We start from the raw sequence: 17,131 nt of genomic DNA on the forward strand, positions 1-17,131 counted from the left end.
CCCCTCGAATATGCTGTGACTCACAACAGTGGCTTCAGCTGTGGGTCCCTCCTGGGCTGAGGCTCAATGGGACCAAATCCTACTGGCCAAGGAGTCAAAACAAAATAACAACAAAAACAAACCAAACAAACCAAACAACCAAAACAAAAACAGGTCTTTTCTGAGCCAGTCCTGTGAGGAAAGAGAACAATGTAAACAGAGAGATTCGTTAAAGAAAAACGATTTATTTCCTGCCTCAGTCCTGGCCACAAACATTGTCTTCTCATTACCTAATTCAGTCTTGTTGGCAGCACGTGTTCTGGCTTCACTCTGATTTTTCTTTTTAAAGACACATCTCTGCCCTTCGTATAATATGGGAAGTTTAGCGGTTTCCGGGGATCGGTCCTGCAAGATACATCAAGTTTTACCTCTGTCTAGGTGTCAGTGCTTGATAGCCCAGGAAAATCCCTTCTAGAAGTTTTCGGCATCTGGTAAGCCCTGGGCAGAAACTCACAGCCTCACTTGTCTCTGGCAGTCAGGAACGTGCTGGGGGCTGCATCGTCTGTGGGAGTCTGGAATGCCTAGGAAGGCGAGTTGCAGCCTACACTGAGTTGGAGATGATCTCAGATTCCTGCTGGCCTCAGATATACAGAGATCCCAGAGGGTCTCCCTGTTTTAAGGAAAGAGAGAGCTACTTTTGCAGTTATCAGGAAACAAAATTATCTCTGAGTCAAATTCCTCTTCCAAAGGCCTTAGCCAAAAAAAAAAAAAAAAAAAAAAAGGAAATTTGTAATGTACTTTTGAAGTTGTTATACTCTTTAATGTTTAGCGATTCCTGGTCCTGGCAGGGTCTTAAAAGCTCCGGAGGATGTATTTGAATGCAGATTGCTGCTTCCTACTTCTGACCCTTCACCCCAGAGAATGTCTTGAGTGGGGCCCAGGAATCTAAATGTGTAACAGCTTCTCAGTGATTCTTCTGTTTTCATCCAGTGCCGTTCGAAAGGAATAATGGTGATGCTCTCCCTCTGGGGCTCCCAATGGGGCAGGAACATCACAGAGGCCCAAGACTGGATGGAATGCCCTTCTTATCTTTCTAAGAAATGGTGATCTGGGGGCTTTGATACAGCAGGGGGGAGCAGGAATGCGGGGTCTGGGAAGCTCTCAAGCCAGGACCAAACACCCCTTTCTTAAGCATGCCGGCCTGCTGACTCACATCCTCGGGAGCTTGGTCAGTGGGCCCCCAGCAGTCCCCGGAGATGTGGTCAGTAGAAGGAGTGTAGGAAATGCCAGTGTGTGACAAATACCATCGCTGGAGAATGACTGGTAAGCTTTTGGGGAGGTGCCCTGGGGGCCAGGCTGAGCAGCTGGCAGGGGCAGGAAGTGGGTGTCTCTGAAGTCAGCCTGAGGTCCCATAAAGCCACGTCCTTTTGCCCTCACTTCAGACCCATCTCACCTGTCACCGTGGCCCTTGCCAGGTGTGCAGGTGCTTCTGCCCAAGACTCCTTTAGCTACCCCGTGCTCACACCAGCCTGTATAGAGATATCCTTTTGGTTTGGAATGAATCCCTCCCTCAGAGAGCCTGGGGGCATTTCTGACTATTTCAGAGCTTCTAGAATACAATCTCCTCTGCAAGCATTTGACTATGGATCCTCTAGGCAGAAGAGACTTGCTTCTCCATGCAGGACCTACTTGTCTACAAGGAAAGAAATAGCTCCTGATCTAGGGCCCAGGGTTTGTTATTTTTAACAGCAAAAATATAGAGAAGTTACTATTCAGAGCTTCTCTTCTGGCCAACACAGGCTACGGATGAGTGGAATGGAAAGGCTGCCACGTGTACATCACCACCTGCGTGGATTCTAGTCATGGTTCAGATCTGCCTCGGCCTCCGGGAAAATGGCTCTACGCAAACAGTATACAGGCAGCTAGGGACATGCTGGGTCAGTCTATCAACAACTATTTAGTGAGCTCCTGTCATTACCAGGCACACTTGAGGACTTTTTGTTTTGTGAATTAATCTTTAAAAAAGTCAGAGACATATGGGCTGTATTGCAGCCCTGTGACTAACTGCGACCACATCCAAACCCCCCTCTCACCTCTGGCATTTATCAGAATCTGTACAGTGAATCTGGCCCTAGCATTTTCTGCAGAATTCAGAAGATGTCTGGTTTCACACAACTCCTCTCCACCCCTTCGTTTCTGTGAAGTTCCATCTTTAAGGTGGACGGACCAGGATGATGTCAGGAGGCTGCAGCACCACTAGCCTTATCTTTTAATGTTGTTAATCCTAGCAGATGAGGTATGGGTGTGTGGAAGCCCCTTTTCTTCTGAACCTAAGCAACAGCTGTAGGAACTATTTAGCCAGGAGGATCGTCAGACCACAGATAACCCTTTTGGAACCCCTGAGAGTCAGGGGAGCACTCGTCACTTCGTTCTTTATGTCCTCAACACACCCGAGGCTGAGCAAAGGTTCTGAATGAAGAAATGCTGAGGTTGCTTGGACTTAGCCGGAGCTGTAGAGGAGACACTTCTTCCTTTCTCATCCTTACAAGGGCTCCTTGCTCTGGCCTCACAGCAGCAGCACTAGAGGATCTGTCCAGAGCAAGGGCTTACTCTTTCTCCCTTGCTCCTGGTCTCTTCCCACAGAGCCTCCAGGCTGGAGTGGTGATGGCTGGTTCAAACTGCTCCTGTTACCGTCTCCGTCTGAGTCAGGGCTGCAGACCCTCCCCTGGGAAGCATGGCTGGAATTTCATACTTCCTTCAATCATTCATTCATTCATTCATTCATCCATCCATGGAGTATGGATTGAGTTGCTACTGGGTACCAGCCAATCTCACTGGGCCCGCCTGGTGGTCTGCTAATCCAGATACTGAATACTTACTATGGTGAAGGTGCTATCAAGGTGAGGCCACGCAGGCCTGGTCAAGACTTGGGACATCAAATGGCAGGGCAAAGGTGAGGGAAGGCAGCCCTTGGTGCAAGAAGAGATATCCAGCAAACTCAAAGGGCAGCAGTGGGGTCTGGGGAGAAACTTAACACTGAAGAGGTCCCTAGGATCTGTGGTCATAGCAACTAGGAAAGCTGGTTTGCAACCCCTCTTCTACATGCTCAGCACCACCTTAGGGCCCAGCTTTTCTGGATTTGAAGGGTTGGTACCAGACTCAGACAATTTTCCTGGCAGGGGCCACATAGAGATCCATTTGCTTAGAATGTTGTAGTTTATTCTTTGAGGTTAGTAGAGAGATCGTAGGAACCATAACACTTGGGCCTTGCCCTCGAGGTTTTTCTGTCTGTGGAAGTACTGTGGGTATTCTTCCCAAAAATACAACGGTGAGTTCAGGGTCAAGAGGAGCCAGGAATCTCAGAGCCTCTCCCTCTGAAAAATGGGGCTGAAGGATCCCTGTTCTTCTTCCCTGCACAGTGAGGAACTATGCCCTCACCCTGCACCATTTCACCCTGGCTCAGGGATGGAACGTCCTCATCACAACATGCAGGTCTATCCCTGGGTTAAAGGAAGAAGAGATTAAATGAGGCCTATTGGATTTCCTAAGTATTGCCTCCTCCCATTTCTTACAGTCCTGTAGACAAGGCTTTTCTCATATAACAGGTTTTATATTTTTTTTCTTTTAAATCACAGGGTTGTTTATAAGACAGATTAAGCATAAACTCAAATGCTAAATCATCCGATACTCCACAGTCTGATACCAAATATCTGAAGTAAAAAGCCTGTGACCTGATGATGGCATTCAAGTGATAAATCACTCTGATCAGAAAAGGATGCAAGAAAAGCAGCTGAAAGTCTCTCTCTCCGGCCACGTGGCTTTGATCTCTGGGAAAGTGGATATTAGTGCAGACAGCAGTTCATAGGTCTTGATTAGTCCATTCAAACCAGTGACTACGATTTCTCTGTAGATATAAGCACAAAAAAAGTCAATAAACGTTGGGCTGAACTTTAAACAACTGTCTTTTCAGAGAAAACCCAGTTGCATACAAGGAAGATTACTACACTAGCCTGAAGACAAATGTCTACAAATATTGTACACTCAAGTGCAGGGAGGAGTTTTGTTCAAGGCAGCACAGAAAACAAATTACTCTGGTCTTAAATAAGATCCTTTGAACGGGCAGCAGCAAATCAGTACAAATTAGGACAAATGCATTCTTGACTGAGAGAATTTCCTTATTCTGCCTGAAAAATGTCACCAACCAGACTATAGACAGCTAGCTCCCAAAAACTGGGGCCTCCAGTTATGTGGTGGTTGAGTCAATTTGGTGGAAGTTCAAACCCCTAAACCAGCTCCTTCATTCAAATTCCTAGGCACTGGTCTTATATTTCTAGGCAGCCAATTGAAATTTGGCCGTGGTTTTATTTTGCATCTTTTGGCCAGCAAATGTAAATGCAGCACCCATAAAGCACTGAGTCCCCAGAGCCTGTGGCAGGGCCAGCAGAGACTGGATGTAATTGGGAACAAGAATGGCCACAGATCTCAGTTTTCCTGGGATGGTCCTTAGGACTATGGTTCTAGAGTCCCTTCCAGCTTGCATGTGCCACTCTCTACAGTGTCTCAGTTTGGAATGATGAATTACAGCCACTCTAAAGGAGATCATTTCCCTAGGCCCAGGCATTGTTTCGAGGAATGGATGTACATGGAGGCTTTTCATTTTAGATGAAGAAAAAGTCTGTGCTTAGGCAGGTGGGGTTGAGTCTAGAGAGAGAGGAAAGGCACCCACCCCGCCTTGGATCTTTTCTTCTCATAGGCACCTCAGACTGAGCCCTGGAATGGGTGAGTCAGAGGCTGAACGGGCCCCACTGATGAGGAATCTTGTGAGATCTGGCGGAGAGGGGCAGACTTCCCATTTCTGTGCTGAACACAGAGGCAGCATCTGCTAGAGACCAGGGAGGTGCAGGGCTCCAGAGGCAGGGAAGCAGGTTCTGTCATACGACTCCAGTTCCCACCCTCTCAGGGCTTGGCCAGAGATGCACACTGAGCTTACCAGTAATACAGGTATTTTGGTAAAACCTGACTCAAATACTGTCATCATCTTCCAGTCCAGACTCGACTCCACTCCACTCCTGGACAGCAGCTAGTACTTTGTGTTTGACCCTGCTTTTCTAGAGCCTTCCTTTGGGGTACTTCTGTCTCCCACCAGACTACAAGCTCCCCCAGGGCAGGGAATTCATCTTTGCCTTGCCCACAGAGCCTGGCCACACTCATCAGGTTCATTAGAGGGTACCCAAGCAATATTGGTTGAATTAATGAATGAAACATAATGAAATACAATGCATCTAATTCTTCAGTTTGGCAGCAGCTGGCAAAGCTTAAAAGCTGAAGTGATCAAGGAATGGGCTAACTCATAAAACACTTCAGCCCTCTTTGCCCCTTTTTGGTCCAGGAAACACCGGCGATTACAGTAGCTCTTTGCGTGTGTTAATGACTAGAGTCTAAACATGCAAGTCTCTTTTTATCCATGATTTTGTCATGCAGTGAAGCTATATGAAGGTAAGATGACTGAGAGAGGGTTTAACTTACTGGAAAAGACTTAGACATGTGTTGAATGACTGATTTCAAGGTCCAACTCTGCATCCTTCTTCAAGAAACCTCTTGGTGAGAGAGCAATGAATAGTGGCCCTTGGCTACCGTGTTGGATCTGCACAGCTTTCAGGGGAAGTGGCCACTCTTTATTGACATGCATTTCCCTTATTTAACCACATGTTCCATGCACAGATGGTATTTATCTTCAGCAGATGACTCACACCCTTGTCAGCATACCTTTCTATATTAAATATCCCTATCACGTACAAACTGGACCTCAGAGTGGGCTGGGCGGTATTAGAACAATCTCTTCCCCCTTTTTAGAAGCTGTGAAAATTTTTGAATTGACTCACAAAATCCACTTCCCACTGAACTAAGACTTTGTAGGATTTTCCTATTTAAGATCTGGGTTTAAACCCAGCCACATAACTGGCTACGTGGTCTTAAAATTACTGTCTCTGTGCCTCGGTTTAATTACTTATAAAGTGAGGGCAATTTCCCTGATCTTATAGCGTCACTGAGATGATTAAATGAGTTAGTGGCACTGAGAAAGTTTGAAGCAAATATTTTTTGAATAAATAAATGACTAAAACAATAATATGAATGTTAAAAATCATCAACCAATTTAGTGTGTATGATGAGGCTTATTATTTACTGAGTGATCCCTATGCATAAAGAATAGTTCTAAGTTCTTAAACACATACCACCTTGTAGTTAAGGAATTAGAATGTAAGCCTACATCTTGTGGGTGGGCACCCAAGACCACACTCTTAACTTCTACCTGCACTGCCTCTTCTTATTTGTAATCAATGTGATAAACTCCTTTTGGCACTAAATACTGCCCTGGAAACAATGGTCAGCTTTTTAAACTGTGGCTGCCTTTACTCTAATATAACTGAGGTTCTTAGAGTTTTATAACTTACTGAGTGAAATTAAAAAAAAAAAAATACCCTTATGACATCTTGGTTTCTGCACTAAGTAATCAATGATAAATTTGGGGATCAGGTATCTAGCTTCTGCTACCTGTTATTCTGAACTGAGAATGCATCAGACTCAGCGCTCAGAAATAGCTTCATTGAGAGTAGAAATGGGAATGAGTTTCTAGTTAGTGAAAACTGGAGCATACGATGACTTGACTCTACATGTTGAGCAAATAGCAGTCCTCTCCCGTTTCTGGTAAGGGTTTCATTTTTCTTGGGCACAGTATTTTCCTGGGTTCTGATAGCCTCTACTGACTTTGAACTCATCCTTTGTCATTGTAAAAGAGTATACAAGCATTTGCTCAGAACTATGCTAGACTCTGTGTGATTACTTCAAGACAGCTCTATCAAAATAAGAGCTATCACTTATTATGAGGCTGCGATGCTCTAGAGACTATGCTAAGCATTTCATGTTTTTTATTGTCAGGGTAGGCTAGTTTATGCTGTGGCAACAAACAACTCCCAAATCTTAGTAGCTAACGATAAGCTTACTTCTCAGTCTCATTAAATGTTCAGTGCAGGTTGGCTGGGGGCTCCACTCCACCTTGCCTCACACAGTGACCTGGAATTACAGAGTTTCCACCATCAAATATGTTACCGGTTGCCCAGAGTCCCACCTCTAGAATTCTTGCATACAATGTCAAAAAATCTCGCTGAACTTTTGTAACTTTGCCATCTTGTGCTCTTAAAGAAAACACTAATTGTATGTTTTGAAATCCAGAAAAGGAAAAGAGTGAGGGATGTTAAGATCAGTCACTCCAGCCCTGGCTTAAGCCTCCTCTGGCACAGGCCCCAAGGGTGAGCTTGCTTCTGTGGATTTCCAGCCGGGAAGCACCACCCCGGTTTATTTTCAGAGGTAGAAACTGAAGCAACAATTATCTCCCATCACAGCAAATTAAAAGCCCAGGCTCACCCATCCCAGGAGCGGGGCGAGCACAGGACTATAATGACAGGCCACGGTTAGTGCATTTCCTTTAAAGGCATGAGCCACTCATGAAACACACAAAATAAACAGAGACATAAAAGTCCATGGAAAAGGCCCACAAGTGAGAGCAAGTGTTTGTGCCAAGATCAGAGAGTGTATTTTGATTTTTGAGGAGATTGAGGATTGTAGCAGCAAAAAATGCTTGGCGGATGAGTTGTGGTCTGTGTTTAGGATAATGTGGAAGCTATTGTGTATAATGCTGCAGCGGGTCGGGGCCGAGTGGCTCTATCTGTCACACACGTATATTTCTATGGCCTTAGAGCCTGGTCTACTTCCACCCACTCTTACCAGAATCTCCATTCCTGCCCGGACACCTGCTCGACAAAGCAGTGTGGCCCTGCTGGCCAGAGCTTTTGCTTGGAATGCCTCTCTTCTCATCTCTCTCTCTCTTTTTTTTTTTTTTTTTTTTTTTTGAGATGGAGTCTCACTCTTTCGCTCAGGCTGGAGTGCAGTGGTGCGATCTCTCAATCTATTGCCCAGGCTGGAGTGCAGTGGCGTGATCTCGACTCACTGCAACCTCCGCCTCCCAGGTTCAAGTGATTCTCCTACCTCAGCCTCCCAAGTAGCTAGAATTACAAGCGTCCGCCACCACACCCGGCTAATTTTGTATTTTTAGTAGAGGTGGGGTTTCCCCATGTTGGCCAGGCTGGTCTCAAACTCCTGACCTCAGGTGATCCATCTGCCTTGGCCTTTCAAAGTGCTGGGATTACAGGCGTGAGCCACTGTGCCCCTCTCTTATGTACTATGCCAGCATCATTGCCAGGAACTTAGCCAAAACTCACCTCTTTCAGGAAGTCCTCCAGGACTAATGCTTCCAGGCTCTAGGACCCTCCTGTTGCAGGTTGTTTATATAGCTGTCTGTGCTGCTTAATGTCAGTGAAGATGTGTGGTTGTGTCATTTTTTTGGGAGTTCTTCTGAGCTTTGTTATAAGATCTTCAGGAGTATAGATTTTTATTTTTCTTTATATTTATGCTACACATGTTTAACTTCCAAAAAACATTTTCCCACGCACCACCTAATTTTATCTTCAGTATCACCTGGTGAGGTGGGTAGGGATTCCATATGAAAGAGGGGAACTATAGCAAGATGGCTAGGAGTATGGGCTTTGGCTTGGGCAGGTTTCTAATCTCTCTAAGCCCCAGTTCTCTCACCTGTAAAACAGGGATAAAAATAGTTTCTGCCCATAGGTTATTTTAAGGATTAAATGAGATAACACAGGTAACATGCTTACCTCACACAGTAAAATTGTTGTTGTTTTAATGATGGTGGAACTCAGGCTCAGAGAAGTAAATACACAAGAGGTGGCTCAGTGTGGTGTGAAAAGCAAAGGGCTTGGAGGCAACAGATTCTGATGGTGTCTGACATGTGGTGACTTTGGAAAACCACTTTGCCTCTCTGGGTCTCCGTTTCTTACTCTTTTAAATAGGAAAAAAAATACATCATATGTCACATATGTGTTGGGGAGTTTGAGAGGATTCATTCAAAAGTACTTTTGAAAGCATAATGTAAATTGTGGCATGCCTCAGAAACGTTAATTTAATTAACCTGCTTAAATTCATGCAACAGGTCCGTGCTGGAGCCAGATTTCCTGATCCCTGGTGTCCTTTCCAGCAGGCTGAGTCCCCTGGGAGCCTCTATAAATGACGCTGGCTTGCTGACGGGGCACATAGGTGGACTGCGTACCACGCTCCAAGCACTTAGCATTGAGCAGTGGTGGGTTCAGCTGGCAGTCTCACCCTCTCTCCTCCCCACACTCACGGACATTGAAGTTGTGTGGAGAAAGCAGAGCTCAGAAACTAGAGCCATTTCTGCTCTCCCTGACTCCTTCACCTCATCTCTGCTGTTGACAAAGAGAACAAGAGGGGCAGTGAGAGAGATTTAACTATTATGTTGGTGCAGAAGTAATCGTGGGTTACATTAAAAGTAATGGCAAAACCCGCGATTACTTTCGCACCAACCTAATAAAATGGATCCTAGTGCATTAGGGATGGTGGCACTGGGACTGAACCTAAGGAGGAAGGGAGGACTCTTAGAATCTACATGCAACCTGCATCCCAAAGCATGTGGATTTTATTAGTGTTTTCCCATTGGCCCTTGGACTAACTTCTCAGAAACCAGCTTCTTTTTTTGATCTTCAGGGAGAACGTGGTTTGGTTTTCACTGCACGAAGTCACTTCGGCCTTCTTCCCTGTCTGTGGGCAAGTTTAGGGTAGAAACTACCAGATACTCTGAGAACTACACCATGGCCTTCCCTGCTCAGAGAAGAACAATCTGCTTCTGATGTTTCACTTTGGTTGTAAAGGACTTCAGGGATCATCTCAGCCTCTTCAGACCAAAATTCCTCTGAAATGCTTAAATTGGCCCAGACAAGGTCAGGTCTGGAATAATCAGTTCAGCTTATGCTGAAATACCTTATTTCTATCCTGCCTGTTTCCATATCCACTTTTCTGAGCATTATTTCCTCCAGAACCATTTAGAGATCTCTGAGGAGCTGATTACATGATGATGAGGTGAGCATGCTCTCACTACATGGCCGCGAGGATTGATAGAGATCAAGGACTGAGAGGTTTGGTCCCAAGCTTGACTGAGGATATCGGGGATATTCCCAAGACCCTCTATCAGACAAAGATGGTCTGACCCTTTATTGGTCATAAGGATGAGGTGGAAGTTAATGAGACTCTCAGCTTGGAACTCCCTGGATGTAAGATTATAGTATATCTGTTTATCCGAAGAATTACATGTGTCAGAGCAGTAGGTCTTCACAAATTCATTAGGTTCATAACAATCAACCATAGTTACAGGAGAAAAATGCTGTGAACTCCCTTCTTACCCCTGTTCAGTATCTGCACAATCTTAGCCTCTAAATGTATTCCTTCTGTCTCACCTTAATCATTTATTGCTTATCTATTTCCTCACAACAGTCTACCTCAAAATTTAGTGGCCTACAATAGCAACCATGTAAACCATGTATTTGCTTATGCTTCTATAATTTGGACGAGGTTCAGCTGGGCAGTTCCTCTGCCAGTCTCACCTGAGGTCACGTACACTGCAGTCAGTTGGCAGGTGAAGGGGTGGGGAGTTGGAGAAAGACTAACTGGTCCCAGCCAGCCTCCATCACATGTCTCAGGCCTCAGTGGAGATGGCCGGAACTACTGAGAGGAGTAGGACACTCTCCCCATGTGATCACTCATCCTCAAGGAGACCAGTCTGGGCTTTCTTAAGCCTGGAAGTCACAGGGCATCAAGAAGGTGAAAGCAGACACTGAGGGCTCAGTGTCACTTCTGCCACATTCCATTGATCAAAGCATATCATAGTGCAGCCCAAATTCAAGGGGCAGAGGAAATAGACTCTGCCTTTTATTGGATGACAAATTAACATTGCAAAGAAGTATGTATCTAGGAATGGAAGAAATTTCTGGGGCCATCCTCATAATATATCACAGTCACTAAAGCTGCATATTTATAAATTATTCCTTTCACCCTTTAGAAATGGCTTGTTCCTTATTGGCAAGGGCAGATGGAGACTCCAATTGGCATGACTCATCTAAGTGGGGCTATAGAATGAACATTTATGGAATGTCAACTGTGTGTAAGCATTGTACACATATAATCCTATTTAATTCTCAAAACAACTTCATGATAGGTCTTATCTCCATTTTATTACTAAGAAAGCTGATATTCAGGGTGAGTTGTTGAATTACTGAATGTCAATCAGTTATAATGGAGGGAGTTGAGGCTTTCTCCACCTGTAAAATGGGAATCATAATACTTACCACCAGCAGAGTTGGGAGGATGAAATGAAGTGCTGTTTGTGGAAGTGGCTGGTAAACCCCAAAGCACTGTACAAATGTTAATTTTCATTTTCATTGAACCAAGCAGACATTTTGTGGGGAGGAGGGTTGTCTAGGAAGGCGCCAGAGTCATCTGAGCCAGACACCAACTGTTGTGTGTCTCTCAGCTGCTATTTACTTTGGCTTCAGCCCAAATCCTTCATGCAATGCCTTTGGCGGTCACAGACAAGAAAGAGCCCTATGGGCCAGGCTGGCAAGCCAGGACATGCTACAGGTGAAGACAGACACGCTTCCAGTGGAAAAAGGAAGAGACTGAAACAAAGCTCTAACTGCCTTGCTGCTATCCTCAACTACCCTAGCTGCAAGGTTTTTTATTATTTCACTCAAGGTCACATACACAACCTTGAATTGCTCTGAACCTACTTTCTCCCAACTCTTCTTTTCATTAAATCTCATCCCAATTCTTTCCAAACCTCATTCTCTCGTTATCCCATCTACATCTTCAGTCTATATACCCAATGTTTCCTCCCCCTGCCTGTCTTATTTGGATTCTGTAAGACCTAATTCTGTGACAGACCTCATTCTTACAGGGACCAGGAGGGAGGGTCAGCCTTTTGCAAAGTCAGCCTGCACCAGTCTTCTCTTTACACATCTACTATCTACCCAAACTAAGATCTCTTCCTCCTTTGAGATTTAGGCTGCTCAGATACACCATGTTCTTTTTGCCTACCTTGTTGCTGTCATCTATTGACCTCCCATCAGTCACCACCATCCTTCTTTGGGAGTTCTGGCATCTCACTCATAAGCTACCTGCCATCACCAAGGACAACTTCAACACTCATCGAACATCCTAGACTCAGAATTCCTTAACTTTTACAACCCCATTATGCTTCATCCATGACAGCTGAATACCATCCATCCACTGGCGAAAAAGACTGCCTTGCAGATTGACTAGTTCAACTCACAGAAACTGTTCACAAAAAAATGCCTGATGCAGGTGACAAAAGAAAAGTCAAATTTGGAGTCAGGAAATCTGGTTTTGGAGTCTTATCTCAACTCCTTACCAAGTAATGAAAATTGAATAGGGTACAGTTTCTCTAAACCTGACTTTTCTCATACTTAAAAATGAGGAATAATAGTTTCTATAACACTAGGACATAGTAAAAACCAAATGGGATCAAGAGTGGAAAAAAATTATAAACTGCAGGATACTCAACAAATATCACTATAACCCCTGGAAAGAAAATGTGTATGACTGTATAAATTATATGAATCAAATTTTTGTGTTAAGCCAAAAATGAAGAGAGAACACAAATTGTGAATTCTGGTTCAGATGGTGGATTGAATGCATTCTGCTATTTTCACTCCATCCCAAACTCCTGGATATTTTAAATCAAGGGTGAGAAGAATGAGAAAAGAGACAATTATAGCAATATGTTGGAAGCATGTGGTAAATAACAACAAACCTGAGAAAACTACATCTTTGGGCAGCTTTGGGAAAGCAGAGAGGGAACTGGATTTACACTACAAAATTTCCAAAACAATCAGCTGCAAGAACACTGGAATCCAGGAGTTCACCTTACAGACAGAAGATTGGACATACCTTCTCTGGCAAACCTGACTAGCTCAAGAGGAAACATCTTAAGATATTGACATTGAGAGTTCCAGCCAGATCACCCTATAAAGAAACTCATATTCAACAAGACCCACCCATGTTTTGAAGCCTTTAATCAGTTTTTTAGTGCCTCAAATATGTAAACATAACCAAAGACCATCAGACATATGAGGAAAGCTTCTAATGTGAGCAATAGAAATACTACTGATTTTTGTATGTTGATTTGTTTCTTGTAACTTTACTGAATTCATTTATTCTAACATTTTTTTTGAGGGGGTGACATTTTTAGGGTTTCCTAGAAACAAAATCATGTCATCTGTGAGAAGAGACAATTTAACATTTTCCTAATTTGGATGCCTTTTATTTTTCTTGCCTAATTGCTTTGGTGAGGATTTCCAGTATTATGTTGAATAGAAATGGTGAGAGTGGGCATCCTTGTCTTGTTCTGGATCTTAGAGGAAAAATTTTTAACTTTGCACTAGTATGATGTTAGCTGTGGGCTTGTTATATATGGCATTTATTGTGTTGAAGTACATTACCTGGTTTGTTGAGTTTGTACCATGAAAAGATGTTAAATTTTGTCAAATGCTTTTTGTGCATCTACTGAGATAATCATATGTTTTCTTCCTTCATTCGGTTAATGCAGTATATTACAATTATTGATTTGCGTATGTCAAACTATCTTTGCATCCCAAGGATAAATCCCACTTGATTATGGTGAATAGTCTTTTTAATGTGCTACTGAATTTGGTTTGCTCATATTTTGTGGAAGATTTTTGCATCTTTGTTCATTAGGCATATAGGCCTGTAATCTTCTTTTCTTGCTGTGTCATCATCTGGCTTTGGTGTCAGGGTAATGTCGGCTTGTAAAATGAGTTTAGAAGAATTCCCTCCTCTTCGATTTTTTTGGAAGAGCTTGAGAAAACTGGTATTAATTCTTCTTTAAATGTTTGGTAGAATTTAGCCTTGAAGCAATCCCTGAGTTTTTCTTTGATGGAATATTTTTATTTCTGGTTCAACCTCCTTACTCACTATTGATCTGTTCAGGTTTTCTATTTCTTCATGATTCAGTCTTAGTACGTTATATGTTTCCAGGAATTTACCCATTTCTTCTAGGTTGTCTAATTTGCTACTATGTAATTATTCATAGTAATCCCTTACAATTCTTTGTATTTCTGTGGTATCAGTTGTAATGTTCCCTCTTTCACTTCTAATTTTACTTATTTTTCTTTGTTAATCTAGCTAAAGTTTTGTCAATTTTGTTTATGTTTTCGAAAACCAATTATTCACTTTGTTTATCTATTGTTTTCCAGTCTCTATTTCATTTATTTCTGCTCTGATCTTTGTTAATTCCTTTGTTCTTCTAATTTTGGGTTTAATTTTTGCTTTTTTCTTCTTTATTGAGGTATGACATTAAGTCGTTTATTTGAGATCCTTCTTCTTTTTTAATGTAGGCATATATTGCTGTAAACTTTCCTCTTAGAAACGGCTTTTGCTGCATCCTATAACCCTCGGTATGCTGTGTTTCCATCTTCATTTGTCTCAAGATATTTTTAAATTTTCCTTTTCATTTCTTCTTTGATCCATTGGTTGATTGTTCAGGAGCATGTCATTTAATTTCCACATATTTGTGAATTGTCCAGAATTCCTCCTGTTGTTAACTTCTATCATACCGTTGTGGTTAGAAAAGATACTTGATATTATGTCAATCTTCTTAAATTTGTTGAGACTTGTTTTGTGGCCTAACATTTGATCTATCCTGGAGAATGTTTCATGTGCACTTGAGAAGAATGTGTATTGTGCTTCTGTTGGATGGGAACAAACAAAAAATAAATAAATCAATTTAGAGGAAGTGAAGATTTTGTAAGAGAAAAGAGTGTAAGTACAATCATGTGCTGTATAACTACGTTTAGGTCAGTAACAGGCTGTGTATGTCATTATGGTCCCATAGGATTATAATGCTTATGTATTTTTTTACTATAACTTTTCTATGTATAAATATGTTTAAATATGCAAATACTATTATGTTACCATTGCCTACAGTACTCAGTACAATAATATGCTGTACAGATTTGTAGCCTAGGTGGCAATAGGCTGTACATATAGCCTAGGTATATAGTAATCTATACTATCTAGGTTTGTGTAAGTACACTCTACAATGTTTTCACAACAATGAAATCACCTACATTTCTCAGATATATCCCAGTTGTTAAGTGACACATGACTGTATATGTACATTCCAGTCCTATATCAATATCTTTAGGGAGAAGATATTGCAATCATGAAACAACATCAGGATGTTTTATTAAAAAGAAACAGTCATAAAGAAAAAAAGAGCTCTTAGAAATTAAAAATATGAGAATCAAACTAAAAAACTCTACAGAGGGATTGAAAGACAAAATTGAAGAAATCTTTCAGCAAATAGAGCAAAAAGACAAGGAGATGGAAAATAGAAGAAAAAAAAGAAAAAATAGATTAGTTTAAGAAGTCCAGTATGCAAACAATGGGTGACACAGATAAAGGGAATAGATAAAATCAGGGAAGAAAATCAACACAGAAATTATTTAAGAAAACTTTCCAGAATTGAATGACATGAGCTACCATATTGAAAGAACTACCAAGTGCCCAACCCAATGAATAAAAACATACCCATATCAATGTAAATTATTATGAAATTTTAGAATGCTGGGGACAAAGATAAGATACAACAGGGTTTCAGAGGGAAAATGCACTTACAAAGAAACAGGAATTAGAATTTTATCATACTTTGCAGTTGCAATGTTGGAAGTTAGAACAACGGAGCAATGCCTTCAAAATTCTGAGCTAAAACAATCTACGACCTGAAATTCTAACTCAGACAAACCATGAGTAAAATGGGATAGAATAAGAACATTTTCAGACATGCATGATTTCAAAAAATGTACTTTCTATCAATCCTTTCTTAAGAAGTTTCTGTAGGGCGTGCTCCATCATAACAGGGGATTAAGCCAAAAAGAAACGGATATGAGGTACAGGAAAGGGAAGATCCAACACAGGATAAAGGCCAAAGATATGCCCAGGATGATATGGAAGGGTGAGCCAGGACAGCAGCTATAATACCAGACCATATAGGAACAGGCCAGAAGGCCCCAGGAGATTCTCTGAGATGAAATTGACTGACTATCAATATGTTTGAACATATTGGCAGGAGATTTGGACAACTGGTGAAGAGTTTGAAGTTACTTTAATGTAAGTATATCAAAATCAAGCAAAAAGACCAAAAATAATTATTAAGTCTAGGGAAAATAAAAGGTTGTTCAGGAAAGGAAAAATGTTTACAACATGGCTCAATTATGGAAACCATTTATATAGTTATAAAAATGTAAACCCTGAATATTGATTTAACCAAAATTATAACTGCAATGGAAGGATGGGGAAACTGAAAAGTGTGTGGTGGTTGGTGGGAGGGGAGATGAAAGAGAACTAAATTATCTGTCTTCCATCATGGTAGGAAATCAATAAATAATGCCTAAAAATGAAAACTCCAAAAGTAGCAATACAAGCATGTATGGACAGTCATTTCAGCTGAAAATCATTGCTTCTGGGAAAGGGAAAGTGAAGGTGGGGAAGCTGATCATTTTTGTGACAAACCTGGTGAAATCGTTTAATTTAATAAAATACACACGAGTAACTTCGACATAAAATTTTTTAAAAACTTAAATAGTGTAGATGATCCTCCCTGCCATTCCACTTATAAGGCTGTTTATGCCCAAGGGTAAGAGTGAGACCAGGGAAACAGCTCTGCTTACCACCCAACCCCCACCTTCATTGCTTCAGTTCCTACAAGTCTTTCATGCCAGGATTGTCAAAGGTGATGTTGACAACACCTGATTTTGCCCTACATGCTGACTTTAGAACCTAATGCCTGATTAAGAGATGCCTACTCTGTATAAGGCTTCCTGCCTTCAAATCGAGGTTATTCTATAACAACCTCTCTAGTTCCTTCCAACTCCCAGACAGGGCATAAAAATATGCAAAACCAACTCAAGTTATACAGACTCCTGCCCAACGGCCTATGGGGTTGATGAATGGCTGATGTGACTGGAGTCAAGGAGAGGTCAGGGAAGGCACTATGGAGGAAGCTGTCAGCTCTGTCAACATATTCTGCCTCTTAAAACTGTGTACCAGAGTGGGAGGAGGGAAAGGATCAGGAAGAATAACTAATAGGTATTAGGCTTAATATCTGGGTGATGAAATAATCTGTGCAACAAAC

At 42.0% G+C, this 17,131-nt stretch overlaps 1 long non-coding RNA gene across 1 annotated transcript; it reads right to left on the bottom strand.

Annotated features, from left to right (window-relative positions):
- Positions 1–790: 790 nt before the first annotated feature.
- Positions 791–17,129, bottom strand: LOC116270264. Its single transcript, XR_004178222.1, has 3 exons — positions 8,706–17,129; positions 6,981–7,050; positions 791–3,883 (listed from the first exon to the last, which is right to left on the bottom strand). It is a non-coding gene; the product is annotated as an uncharacterized LOC116270264 (long non-coding RNA).
- Positions 17,130–17,131: the final 2 nt, after the last annotated feature.

This window comes from Papio anubis, chromosome 14 (genome assembly GCF_008728515.1).
Source record: "Papio anubis isolate 15944 chromosome 14, Panubis1.0, whole genome shotgun sequence".
Taxonomy (NCBI): Eukaryota; Metazoa; Chordata; class Mammalia; order Primates; family Cercopithecidae; genus Papio; species Papio anubis.